This window comes from Camelus bactrianus, chromosome X (assembly GCF_048773025.1).
Source record: "Camelus bactrianus isolate YW-2024 breed Bactrian camel chromosome X, ASM4877302v1, whole genome shotgun sequence".
Lineage (NCBI taxonomy): Eukaryota > Metazoa > Chordata > Mammalia > Artiodactyla > Camelidae > Camelus > Camelus bactrianus.
The window spans coordinates 74,334,094-74,346,911 of NC_133575.1; the positions used below are offsets into that span (position 1 = coordinate 74,334,094).

Here is a 12,818-nt window from a genome sequence, read left to right on the forward strand (position 1 = left end):
TGCTTACATTAAGAAAAAAGCAAGAGGTCAAATAAACTTAATTTTACACATTAGGGAACTAGGAAAAGAACAAACTAAGACCAAAGTTAACAGAAGAAAGGAAATAAAGATCAGAGTGGAAATAAATTAGAACCTAAACAGAGAAAAGAAAAGATCAGTGAAACTAAGGGTTACTTTTGAAAACATTAATAAAATAGACAAACTATTAGCTAGACTTACCAAGAAAAAAGAGAAAAAAGTCAAATAAATAAAATTATAGATGAAAGAAGAGACATTACAACTGATACCACACAAATACAAAGGCTTGTAAGAGACTGCTATAAATAATTATAGGCTAACAAAGTGTACAATCTGGAAGGAATGGATAAATTCCTAGACACATGAAACCTAACAAGGCTAAATCAAGAAGAAATAGAAAATATGAACAGATGAATCACTAGTAAGGAAACTGAATCAGTAATTAACAATTTTCCAACAAAAAGTCCAGGGTGCCATGGCTTCCCTGGTGAATTCTAACAAACATTTAAGAATTGGGAAGTTGCAGTGGGCTGGAAAGAGAGGCCAGACACTGAAAGGGAGGGTAGGGGGTTGACTTGCCTGCCTGTTGTCCTCAGTCGGTGGTAGAGCTCTAGAGAGGACTGGGTGAGCATTGCCTTGCCAGCTTCCACAGAGTCCTATGGCTCTGTTGCTGCCTTGGAAGCCACCATCTCTTCTCCCTGGACCCCCTCAGGCTCCACCTTTGCTCCCTCAGTCACGTGGGCTCAGGCTCCAGGGGGAGCCATATAAGGAAGGCAGCGGGGAGTGGTTTTGGCTGCTATCCTCCCACTGGCCTCCTCCCTACCATCCTCCCCACATCGTTCGGTATTAAATGCAACCAAGCTGCCAGGCCCCTCCCTCTGGCCAGATGGATCCTTCTATCCTGGGAAACCACCAGCAAAGACATGGCATCCAGGAAGAAAATGTCTTGTCCCTACTCCAGGAAATGAAAAACTTCGTGAAGCAAGCATAAAATCTATGACTCTGGATGAAAATGGGAAGTCGTTTGTATCGTCTTACATTCAGATGTTCAAGAAAAGAAAGTACCTCGTAAAAGACTTCTGGAAGTAAAAATCTGTTCAAGATTGCTTCAGGGATTGTATATTCGATGACGAAGACTTGGAAAAACCTTACTTCCTAGACAGAAAATTTCCATCATCTGTTGTTGCTTTTTAGTTATCTTGACTCTATTTCTTATACTATTAATAGGCATTTGATAGACCACCAGAGGGAAGGAGTTCAGTTTCTCTACGGACATTTCATCCAAATAAGAGAGCGTATTCTTGGTGATGACATGGGACTTAGAAAAACAGTACAGGTTATTTCATTTGGGGCTGCAATTTTGCATGAAAAGAGAACTCGTGAAGATACTGAAAATAAAATGCCAACGTTTTTATTGTGAAGTATGAAAAAGGAATCCCCTTCTTCTATAGCAAAAAAAAGGATGTGCTTAATAGTTGCTCCTCTTTTTGTCCTCCACAACCAGAAGGATGAATTGGACACCTGGGGATATTTCAGAGTCACTGTTTTACATGGTAATAAAATAGACAATGAACTGATTCGTGTAAAGCAGAGGAAATGTGAAATTGTTCTAACAACTTATGAAACACCGGGCTTATGTCTGGATGAACTTGACACTTTGGAACAGTCAGCTGTTATTGTAGACGAAGCTCACAGAATGAAGAATCCAAAGGCTGGAGGAACAAAAGATACAAAAGCTTTAAAATGGTCCCCTCATTGGGACCATTCTTTAGAATAACATGAAAGAATTGTAGTGTGTTATGGACTGGGCTGCGCCAGGACTTTGACGTAGTAGGATCCACTTCAAGAAGCAGTTTTCTGACACGGTCAGAGACACACAGCAAGAAAAAGAGCACTAGATACTGGCCAAAAGACCATGCAAAGGTTTGCAAAAAGATGTTTGGATGGTTTTTCAGACATAACAGGACTCTAATCAAGAATCAGTTAGTTGCCTAAGAAAGAAGACCAGATTGTGTATTGTTCTCGCAGATTTTCAGAAAGCTGTCTATCAAACAGTATTAGAAACAGAACAGGTGACTGATATTTTAATCTCCTAAGCCTTGTACCTGCAACAGAGGCTGAAAATGGAGAAAGTTTTGTTTTAAGACCAAGCCACATATATATATATAAAAATACATATATATGTGTTTTTATATATATATATGTGTGTGTTTATATATATATGTATATGCATATGTTCATGTGTGACTGAAAAATTGTGCTCTACACTGGAATTTGACACAACACTGTAAAATGATTATAAATCAATAAAAAATGTTAAAAAAAAAAAAAAAGACCAAGTCACATGGTGAAACAGTGAAAACCTTGCATTTCAGTTACCTTGCAGTCCTTCAGAAGGTAGCTAACCACGTCACACTACTGCAGGCTGCTAGCAACTCCAAACTACAGGAGACACTTACTAAATGGATATGTGATCAGGTATTTTCCAGACTCCTAGATTCTGTGCAGAAAAGCAGAGATTCAGGCTTTGAAACACTTTCTGACTCAAAATACAGTGGAAAAATGAAGGTAAATATTATTTTCTCAGTTTGCATACATACAAGGGTGATATACTATCTATCTAGCTAGCTAGCTAGCTATATCATATGGCATGACAGGGACACCAACTAATCAGAACAGATGCCCAATCATTCAGAAGAAACAGTGGCCAAAGACGATCAGTGTAGTTGTATCAACATTTACTGGCTCACTATAAACCCTGCATACAGTAAGTTCTCAATTAAAGTAGTTACATCAAATATAATTCAGACTTTCCTTATTGATGTATTGGATCCATGCCCTCTTAAAAATGTATGCTGCTATCACATATATAATAGCTTGTCTTCAAATGTTTAAGGAGATCATCTGCCAGAAATATACATGTTAGCTCCAAATAGGGGGATGAGAATAGGCAGTAGCTCCAAATTAAAGAAGGGAACTTCTCAAAGAGTTCAAGGTAGACAAGGTCTCTATGTCTACCCTGAATTTTCTGCCGCTTGTTTTTACTTGCTGACCTAGACTGTAAGGTTGTTAATGTCATTTGTGGTGAGGGGTCATTTGCTGTATACCAGGAAACTGACCTGTGGGTGTTGCTCTTGGTGATGTATTACTGAGAAAGGGGTGTGAAGAGTAAGATTATGTTCTCCAACCATGGCCCAGGCTTCTGGGCATTGCTTGTGACAGCTGCAAGAAATGGTGACAACTTCTAGCTTCCTTGCAGCAGAATTTGTTTGTTTAAACTCTTAATTACTATTAATATTTATTCATGGATTCTAAGATTTTTAAAAACAATTCCCAACTTTTAGCCAGCAAATAAAAGTCCAGGACTAGAGGGCTTCACAGGGGAATCCTAACAAATATATAAAGAAGAGCTATCAGGCACACGCTCAACATCTCTAATCATTATAGAAATGCAAATCAAAACCACAATGAGATACCAATTCACCTCCATCAGAACGGCTTTCTTCAAAAATTCACAAATAACAAATACTGGCAAGGATGTGAAGAAAAGAGAACCTTTGTGCACTGTTGGTGGGAATGTAAATTGGTATAACCACTTTGGAAAACAGTATGGAAGTTCCCCAAAAAACTAAAAATAGAACTACTATGTTGTCCAACAATTCTGCTCTTGGGTATATATCCTAAGAAAACAAAAACACTAATTTGAAAAGATACACGCACTCCAATGTTCACAGCAGCCTTATTTATATTAGCCAAGATATGGAAGCAACCTAAGTATTATATATGTAATGGAATACTACTCAGCCATAAAAAAGAATGAAATTCTGCCATTTGCAACAATGTAGATTGACCTAGAGTATTATGATTAGTGAAATTAACTAGACAGAGAAAGGCAAATACTCTGTTATCACTTCTATGTGGAATCTAAAAAACAAAACAAACAAGTTTGCATAACAGAACATAAAAAGACTCACAGATACAGAAAACAAACTAGCAATTACCAGTGGGGAGAGAGAAGAGGAGAGAGACAAGATAGGCGTATGGTATTGAGAGATACAAATCACTATGTATAAAATAGATCAGCAACAAGGACATATTTTAAAACAGGGAAATATAGCCCATGTTTTGTAATAACTTTAAATTGAGTATAATCTATAGAATATTAAATGTTGTTGTCAAGTATGTTGTATACCTGAAATGAATATAATATTGTAAATCAACTATAGTTCAATTTAAAAATTAAAAAAAAAACTAGAGAAAGGAGAAAAAGAGGGGACAAAATAAACACAAACAAATACAATAAACTGAACTTCAACACCTCTTTTTTATAATTGATATATCAAGCAGACAGAATATCAGTAAGGATATAGTTGACTTGAACAGAACTATCAATCAACTTAATCAAGTTGACACTTAAAGAACACTCCATCCAACAATGGCAGAATATATATTCTTTTCAAGCTCATATAGAACATTCACCAAGATAGATGACATTTTGGGCCATAAAAACACCTTGTAAGTTTATAAGAATAAAAATCACACAATGTATACTCTCATACCACAAAGGAATGAAACTGGAAATCAATAATATAAACAGAGCTGGAAAACTGTCAACAATTTGGAGAATAAACAACACATTTCTTAATGGCACATCAGTTATTTTGTGTTTGCTCCATCTTATTATACTTTAATTTAGGGAAGTTTTAGGTTCATAGCAAAACTAAGAAAGTGCACAGAATACTCATATACCCACTTCCCCCTCAAAACACATACCCTTTCCTACTATCAACATACCATACCAGAGTGGTACATTTTTAAAAATTAATGAAACTTTATTGACATTTCATTATCAGCCAAAGTTAATAGTTTTATTAGGCTTCACTCTTGGTGTTGTACATTCTATGAGTCTGGACAAAAGAACAATGATAAGTATCCACCATTATAGTATCATATAAAATAAGCTTCACTTCCTTAAATTTTCCCTCTGTTCTGCCTGTTCATTTATCCCTTCCCTCAACCCCTGGCAACCACTGATAATTTCATTGTCCCATAGGTTTGTCTTTTCCAGAATGTTATATAGTTAGAACCATACAGTATCTAGCCCTTTAAAATTGGCTTTCTTGACTTAGTAGTATGCATGTCTGGATAGCTCATTTCTTTATAGCACTGAATACTACTTCATTGTTTAGATGGACTGCAGTTTATCCACTTACCCACTGAAGGACATCTTGGTGGGTTGTAAGTTTTGGCAGTATGAATAAAGATGCTATAAATATTCATTTACAGGTTTTTATGTTGGCATAACTTTTCAATTCATTTGGGTAAACACCAAGGAGCACGACTGCTGAATCATATGTTAAGAGAATGCTGAATTGTGTAAGAATCCGCTAAGCCAAGTGTTTGTACCACTTTGCATTCCCATCAATAATGAAAGAGAGTTCCTGTAATTCTACATCCTCACCAGGATTTGGTGGTGTAATTGTTCTGGATTTTGGCCATTTTAATAGGTGTGTAGTGGTATCTCACTGTTTTATTTTGCAAATAAAATAAGGACATGATACAGAGCATCTTTTCACAATCATATTTGTCACCTGGATGTCTTCTTTCGGTAAGCTTTCTGTTCTGATATTTTGCCCAATTTTTAATTGAGTTGTTCATTTTCTTATTGTTAAGTTTTAAGAGTTTGTATACTTTTGATACAAATCTTTTATAAGATATGTCTTTTACAAATATTTTCTCCTCATATGTGACTTGTCTTTCTAATTCTTTTGACATTGTATTTTACAGAGCAGGAGTTTTTAATTTTAATGAAATCCAGTCTTCACATATACTTAAAATCGAGTATTCTCATTTAGAACAAATGTAGGTGGGCAAACGAAAATACAAGTTTTTTTTTTTTTAATAGACATTTCTATGGCCAGTACAATTTCTTTAAGACACAAGAGGAACATTATGATACTGAAATATAGAAAGGCATAAAAATGTGCTATTTGGAATTACTGCCTCAGTTGATTATTCATTATTGTATGACATAAGTTGGTACTAGGTTATCTGCAGTACCTATAAAGACACAGATTCCCTTTTCCATACAGTATAGAATGCTCTAGACTTCACAAAGTCATCATAAAACCAAGATGTCTGTCCACACTATAACTATTATCAAAGTAAATTCAAATACTTCAGGCACGTCTGACATATTGTGGCTTTCATGTCAGCTCCAGAACCACTATCACAGAATCTCTGGGCATAGTATGAATTTTCTAAAATTTTCTCAGATTTAACTCAATCTTTCTGTCTAATTTCTGTGGGATCAACTATGGGTTCCAAAGACATTGTTATATTTGAGTGACAGATAGGTTCTCAGTGTCACATGACTAGCTAATCTGCCCTTCAGGGTCTGGTTAACTGGTACAATCACTACTATAGATGGTATATCTTTCAGGCTTAGAGATCTGATGAATTTATCTTCAAATGACATTTATATTATTAGTGATATATCTTATACTTAAAGTAAAATGAAATACTTAAGATTCACTAAATAGTAATAATTATGATTTATCATTAACTTTTATTTTCCACACTCCAAACTAATTCTGATGAGGAATCTATGAAAGTTAGAAACATAGAATAGGGCCAAGCAATAAATTATTAAAGGATTAAAATATCTGTCTTACTGAATCTGTGAAAACAAGACTGATTTGTCTTCCTATTCTCTTGACAGTGTCTTTCATGGAGCAGAAGTCTTAAATTTTAATGAACTCCAATTTATCAGTTATTTCTTCCAATGGATTGTGCTATTGGTTTTGTATCTAAAAAGTCACTGGCATCAAGGTCATCTAAATTTGCTCCTATGTTAGTCTTTACGAGTTTTATAATTTTGCATTTTACACTTAGGCCAATCATCCATTTTAAGTAAATTTTTTTATAATAATAATTATTTTTTGCATGTCCAGTTGTTCCAATACCATTTATTGAAAAGACAATCTTTCTTCATTTTATTGCCTTTGCAACTTTGTCAAAGGTCAGTTGACTATGTTTGTGTTGCTTTATTTCTGGTCTCTCTATTTTGTTCCATTGATCTATTGCTCTGTTCTTTCACCAATACTGTACTGCCTTAATTATTATAGCTTTATAGTCCTGAAGTTGAGCAGTTTCACACCTCTGACTTTGTTCGTCCTCAATATTCTATTGGCTATTCTACGTCTTTTGTGTCTCCACATAAACTTTGGAATCAGTTTGTAGATATCAACAAAATAAGTAGCTGGGATTTTGATTGGGATTGCACTGAATTTATAGATGAAGTAGTAATAACTGGTATCTTAATAAAATTGAGTCATCCTGTCCATGAATAATGAATATATCTTCATTTATTTAGACTTTTTTTCTTTCATACATATATCCAATTTGTAATTGAATGTATACGACATATCTTGCTTATCCATTCATTCATTGGTGGACACTTGAGTTGTTTCACCAACATGGATGGACCTGGAGATCATCATTCTAAGTGAAGTGGGCCAGAAAGAGAAAGAAACATGCCATATGATATCACTTATATGTGGAATCTAAAAAAAATAAAAAAGAAGACACTAATGAACACATCTACAAAACAGAAACAGACTCACAGACATAGAAAACAAACTTACGGTTACCAAAGGGGAAAGTGGGGGACGGATAAATTAGGAGTTTGGGATTAGCAGATACAAACTAATATTTATAAAATTGATAAACAACAAGGTCTTACTGTACAGCACAGGCAACCAAATTCAATAATAATATATAATGAAAAAGAATATATATATTTATAACTGAATCACTATGCTGTCCACCAGAAACTCACACAACATTATAAATCAACTATACTTCAATAAATAAATAAATAGAACAAATATCTCCTTAAGACTTTGCTTTTGACTCTTTTGAGTATATACCCAGAAGTGGAATTGCTGGATGGATTATATGATAATCCTATCTTTAATTTTTTGAGGAACTACCATACCTGGGCTACTATTAGACTGGGTAGCTAAAACAACAAATATTTATTTCTCACATTTCTGAAGGCTGAAAAGTCCAAGATTAAGGTGCCAGCCAATTCGACTCCTGGAAGGGTCCTGTTCCTGGTTTGCTAAGGGATGTCTTTTTGTTTTATGCTCATATGGCAGAGAGGGAGAAAGGAAGGGAGCTCTCTCCCTCTCTCCTTATAAGGGCATTGAGTCTGCCAGGAGGGCTCTACTCTCATGACCTAATTATCTCCCAAAGGCTGCATCTCCAGATACCACTACACTGAGGATTAGGATTTTAACATGTATATTTTGTGGGGACACATTCAGTCCATAGCAGGTACATTGTTTCCCAAAAGAGTTGTACCATTTTACATTCCCATCAACAGTACACAAGAGTTCCAATTTCCCTACATCCTCTCCAACTTTTCAAATATTTTTATAGTAGCCATTCTAATATGTATGAGATGATATCTCATTGTGGTTTTGGTTTGCATTTCCTTAACTTTAATCCAATCTGAATGGTACCCTTATAAGAATTGGAGATTAGAATTTACCACACAGAGAGACACCAGAGATATGTCCATATAGAGAAAAAACAAATCAGAGGGATGACCATGTGGAAAAAAAGGCAGAGGCAGCCATCTGCAAAGAAAACCAAAACTGCCAATACCTAGGTCTTAGACTTCTGGCCTCCAGAACTATAAGAAAGTTAATTTCTGTTATATGAGCCACTCACTCTATGATATTTTGTTATGGCAGCCCTAGAAAACTAATATAGCTGTCTTGTAAGAATTTTATAGATTTAGCTCCTATGTTTAAGTCTTTGATCCATTTTGAGTTAATTTTTCTATATGGGATAATGTACAAGTATAAATTCGTACTTTGCACATGACACGCATTTGTGGCAAACACTATCCTTTCCCCCACTGAATCGTCTTGGCTCTCTTTTTGAAAACTACTTGACCTTGTAAGTGACGTTTTATTTCTGGGCTCTCTATTCTATTCCACTGATTTATACTTCTGTCTTTATGCTAGTAAATACTTTTTGATGCTACTGTGAATTGAATCGTTTTCTTAATTTCCTTTTCTATTGTTCATTGTCAGTGTGTAGAAATGCAACTTACTGTGTGTTGATTTTGTATCCTGCAACTTTGCTGAATTTGTTTATTACTTCTAATAGTTTTTCTGTGGCATCTTTAGGATTTTCTACTTGTAAGATCATATCATCTGCAAACAGAGATCATTTTACTTCTTTGTTTCCATTTTAGATGCCTTTTATTTATTTATTTTTTCCTAGTTGCTCTCACTAGGACTGTCTGTACCATGTTGAACAGAAGTGGCAAAGCAGGCATCTCTGTCTTGTTCCTGATCTTAGAGGAAAGATTTTAGTCTTTTATCTTTGAGTATTATGTTAACTGTGGACTTTTTATATATGGCTTTTATTATGTTGAGATGCTTTCCTTCTATTCTTTGTTTGTTGTTTTATTATCATGCAAATGTGCTGAATTTTGTCAAATGCTTTTTCTGCATCAGTTGAGATGATCATGTGGTTGTTTTCTCTTTATTCTGTTAATGTAGTGAATTGCTTTGATTGATTTATATACTGACCCACCTTTGCATTCCTGGACAAAATCCCACCCAGTCCCAGTGGATAATCTTTTTAACGTGCTGCTGAATTCTGATTGCTAGTATTTTGTTGAGGACTTTTCTATCAATATTCATCAGGGATATTGCTCTACAGTGTCCTTTTCTTGCTGTGTCTTTTGCTTTGGTATCAGGGATGGGTTTGAACTTATTCCCTCCTCTTCATTTTTCTGAAAGGGTTTAAGTAGAAATGGTGTTAATTCTTCTTTAAACGTGTGTTAGATTTCACCAGTGAAACCATATGGTCCTAGGATTTTCTTTCTAGGAATGTTTTTTAATTACTGATTCAATATCCCTACTAGTTATAGGTTTGTTCAGATTTCCTATGTCTTCATGATTCAGCCTTGGTAAGTTGTGTGTTCCTAGAAATTTGTCCATTTCGTTTAGGTTATCCAATTTTTTGGCATAGTTGTTCATAGTACTTTCTTGTAATCCTTTTTATTTCTGTAGGTATGGTAGTAATTTCCCCATTTCTATTTCTGATTTTAGTTATTTGAGCCTTGTCTCTTTTTTTCTAACTCAATCTTGCTAAAGATTTCTCAATCTTGTTGATATTTTCTATGAACCAAATCTTTGTTTCTTTCTTATTTCTCTATCATCTATTTTATTTCTGCCTATATCTTTCTTAGTTTTTCCCTCTGCTGGCTTTGGGTTAATTTCATTCTTCTTGTCTGTTTCCTTAAAATGTAAAGTTACGTTGTTAATTTGAGATCTTTCTTCCTTTTTAGTGTAAATATTTACAGCATTCTTAGAACTGCAGAACAAATTTGATATAAAAAGGTACATTTACCTAACCTCACTTTCTGAATAGTACAAAGAACTTAAAGAACTTAGAATACCTTATCCTCAAACGTATACATCCTGATTCACATGCTACTTTTGTTTATGTTGTCACATCTCTTTCTTTGACTCTTTTAAGAATCCTTGTGATGACATTCAGCGCACCCAAATAATCCAGGTCAATATCTCCATCTCAAGGCCTTTAACTTTATCACATCTGTATGCAAAGTCAGTTTTGCTTTGTAAGGTAGCTTATTCACATATTCTATAGAATAGGATGTGGACATCTTCGCCACAGTTGGTCTAGGAGGACCTCACCTGGAATGATTTATCTCTGTTCCCCATGCTTTCATCTTTCAGTAAGCTATCCTAGATTACTTCATATAATAAAGACACTGAGTTCCCGGAAGCAAGAGGCTAATTCCCAAAAGCTTTTTGATAATGTCTTATTGATCAAAGCAGTTCATAAGACCAACTCTAGACTTAATATGGGAGAGAACTATACAAGAGCATGGTTATTGAAAGGAAAAATTCATTTAGAGCAATTACTAAAAATCTAACATGCTATGGTCATCTAGGTTGAGTTATTTTGTCTTAAAACTTTGAAGATACGATTTCACTATATTTTGGCTTCAGCATTTTGTTAAGATGTTATAATGATTGTTCTTTTTTAGATTTTCTGTCCTTCTTTCTGGACACTTGGATATGCTACAGTTTCTGGATCTATAGATTCTTGTTTTTAATCAGTTCTGGAAAATTTTTCAGCTCTTATCTCCTTAAATCTTGCCTCTCCAATTATTTCTACCTTCTCCTTTTTGATTTTTATTAGACGTATGCAAGACATTCAAGTTCAAATCTCTATTTTAACATCATTTAAAAAATCTGCCATATACTTGTTTTTCTGAGCTGTTATTTGAGTCATTTCTGTGGATGCACCTTCCACTTCATTAGTTCTGTTTTTTTATTATCTATTCTGCTGTTTCTCCTATCAGATGATTTTTAAAAATTTGAGTAATTATATATTTTTCATATTTGTATGTTCCATTTGTGTTTCAAAGTTGTATGTCAATTTCCAATATTCTAGAGGTGATTAGTTACTTTTGTGATTGTGTCTTTTATTTTTTTAACCATTATATGCATAGCTGTTCAATATTCTGCATCAGAGTTATCCAATATCTGAAGTCCTTAGAGCTCTAAATCTATTAGTTTTTTTTTTTTCCTCCACTTACTTTCTATAATAGTGATTTATTTTCTTTTATGTGCTATGGTCTTTGATGAATAGGAATTTACTGCCAGTCAATTGTTTGGGGTCCTAAATGGAGATGGTGAAACATTCCTGCAGATACGATTTGCTGCTTCTATTTCTAAGGTTATCTAGACCATTAAACTAGAATCAATAAACCTTCCCCTATAGGATCTCACCTCAGAGCTTAAGTTCAAATTTACTTTTTACCATACAGCCTAGGGATCAGTTTTCAGATAGCAACTCTGCCTCAATCATCTGTGACCCTTCCATCTGCTTTTTTGATTCCAGCTCTAAATAGACTACAGTTCTTTATTATTTCTGTCCTAGCTGATGATCTCCTTTTTTTCTTTTCTTTTTTAAGGTAATGAGGACTTGGGATCTTTCTATACCATTTGTGAGACTTTCAATGTCTCACAACTAATATCTTGCAAAGTTTTAGTTGTTATAGTACTGAATGGCCACTTGGAGAATCTAAGTATCAATAATGAAAAAACAGAAGTGTTACATAGATGTTTTTTTAATTATTAAGGATAAAGAGGAAAGTTCCCTGGGTAGAGAAAACAGGATGAGTAAAAACACAAGAAACTAAACATGTTTCATGTAATGCTGAGTTGTTTAAGTTCATCTGCAATAGGTGTCAAGAGATTCAAATGCCTAGATGTCTGAGGAAATTCTTCTTTTCCATAGACATATATACTTCCTTCCATTTCTCTTAAAACACATTATAGTCTTCGTGTATATTTGTTTTGCCACAGCAAAAACATGGTGAGAAACAGCAATTGACACTTGGCCTTAGACTTACAGAGACAAAGGGGAGAGGCTGCAAATTTGACAACCTGGACAATAACATGGTTAGTTCAAAAGGAACACCTGCTACTCAGATCCAGCTTCCTATTGCCATTCAGGAGTAAAAGCTCAGTGTTGGCATATCTTTTGATATTTAAAACAAGCCAAAAATTCAGATGTTTGTGACAAATATGACTTTCGGCAATGAAATAAATAATTTTTAAATAATCCTTTGCAACTCAATATTGTGAGCATCAAATAATCAAAGTCTATGGGGGTAGATTTGGCTTAATAGTTGGTGACTTCTAACATGCATCAAAGTGTGTATTGATGGAAAATGG

General features: G+C 34.6%; 1 pseudogene; it reads left to right on the forward strand.

Moving 5' to 3' along the window:
* Positions 1–868: 868 nt before the first annotated feature.
* On the forward strand, positions 869–12,602 carry LOC105067172 (DNA excision repair protein ERCC-6-like 2; annotated as a pseudogene).
* Positions 12,603–12,818: the final 216 nt, after the last annotated feature.